Below are 2,455 nucleotides of genomic sequence, written 5' to 3' on the forward strand. Positions count from 1 at the left end.
AAAAAAAAATAATGAACTTCTTTTTAACCGAGTTAGTTAATATTTCCTTAACAATTAACTTACTACTTACTTATACTGCAGTAACTTTTACAGTTGCATATTTTGTTTTGACTATATTAACTTATATTTTAAAATTCTCAACGTTGACTGGACTTAACTATCTCATGTGAATTATTTGCATGAGCTTGAATATAAACATATAATCATTTCAATTGTTATCTTATGGCCTATGCCCTATAGACTATATAGGTATACAACAAACTTGCAACCTAATTAGTAGGTACATACCGTGTATTTTTTATATGTGTACAATGTACTTATACATATGTTTTTTAGTTACTGCAGCTTATTTTCTTACACAGAATTAAAGTTTATAAATTATTGGGTCAAGACTTAAAGAGTGTGTCAGGAGTCGGGACAATTTGAGATGCTATTATTTATATTTAGTATGTGTAATGTACTAATGTGTATGCAGTAGGGCACTAGGGTAGATTTCTCAATCAACTGTCCATGAAGCACCCAGACGGCCGAACGATGTGAGGATGGTGATATCTGAATCAACCCATACTGATTTGTACTCAGCAGAGTTGTCCTTTAAAATAGTCAATTCACTCAACTAAATTTCCCAAAACCTATTCTCGCTCGACTTATTGTTTTGAAATATAACATAAAGAATTTGCACAATACCCTGTTACACGTGCGGCAGTAACTATACAACTTGTTTATGTCTCACATGGTGTAAATGTGTAAGGCATCTAGTCCAGAGTGTAGACAGATTAATGCCAAACAGAGGAATACTAGTGGATTTTGATATCGATAATTAGACAAGACAAATATGCAGGCTATACCGAGTAGGTAACAATATTGAACGTATAGGACATAGGTGAATTGAAATTAAATGTTAATAAAATATATTTTACATATTTTTAACCCTACCGATGAACTAAAAGTAGCAATGCACTGAGGAGCAAGCGATGAAACTAAATCACTTAGACACATGGATATTATAAATTATATGTAAGATGTAACAGACCGAAGAATTGTGTCGAGCCCCGCGGAGGTGCAACCATGCTGGTATCATCGTAGGTAACAGATTTGTGTCTGGAGTTCTGGACCCGCGTCGGAGTTCGTCCGAGATCTGAACAGTATATATATATATACTAGGGGTTTTGAAAAACATTAACATTCAAGGGATTAAGATATCGTAGCCACCTCCTCCCCCGACGTTTGAGGGTATATTCCTATGAAGTCTTATTATCTTCAATACGGTTATGATTTATATACTTTAAGACGATTATGATATGCACGGGATAAGATGCTATATATAAGTAAATTAAAAGGTATACATATAAATATATAATATCTGTAACCAGGGTCGTTTATTCTTATTTGAAATTCATGATAAAAGCAATTGTTTCATCTAATATTTTTTAAATGTCTACTTGTTATGTTAAATATTAAATAAATAAATGATATTAAAACTAAATGTTATGTGTTTTAAAAAATAAGCTATATGTAGGTACCTATCTAGATAATGGTGTTATTCTAGTTTATGCTTGTGCATATTAATACTTATTAGTTATTACTTATTATTAGGGAATGGATTTTATTGTAAATACATATTTTCATTGGAATAAGATATTTTAAATTTGATAAAAAATGTGTACGATTTAGATCATTTTTAATGAAATAAACACAAATGTATTTTACATATTTGGTAAATAAGAACATATTTTAGTAATTTTTGATTTTTGCATTGATTTTCGACGACTAAACATCATCTGTATCGTTTAATTAACAAGATTAGTAATTTTTTATGACCACCAAATATTATACGTTATCTAAATGGCATTTACTTACTTATTTCCAGCACGCTGCATCTCACTATACGTCTATACACATAAGAAGTAGTTAAATTATTGACTTATTGTTGATATTGATAATGCCGGACGATATAAATATAAAATAATTGAAAAATTAAAAACATTCTGAATTTCAAACTATTAAAATCATCAGATATTTTAATTGTTAAAAAATCAACAAGAAACTTTGGACATTGAATTCACTCTTTCTGATATAGTAAACATGAATGATGCCCCTATCACATCTGTTGACGTAGTGGTCTTTTAGTCAATACAAGAGTATTTTCCGACCAAACCGTCACAATTTTTCATTTGTAAACCTTCAACAATATGATATTTCTCATTGCTTTATTCCGGAATAATACACATAGTTTTATAAACCTACATCGTTTATATTACTTTTATTTATAAAACCTTTTTTTTCTAATTTTCAATACAAATACATTTTTTCGTTATTTACATATTTTTAATTTTTTTTTATATATTTATGTACATATTTTGATTTTTTTATTCCGTTCCCTACTTATTAGTTATTAATGACAGATAATAATAATAAACCAGAAAAAGTTTTTTAAATTGTATTTAAACACGTT

Source organism: Myzus persicae, unplaced genomic scaffold (genome assembly GCF_001856785.1).
Source record: "Myzus persicae strain clone G006 unplaced genomic scaffold, MPER_G0061.0, whole genome shotgun sequence".
Classification (NCBI taxonomy): Eukaryota; Metazoa; Arthropoda; class Insecta; order Hemiptera; family Aphididae; genus Myzus; species Myzus persicae.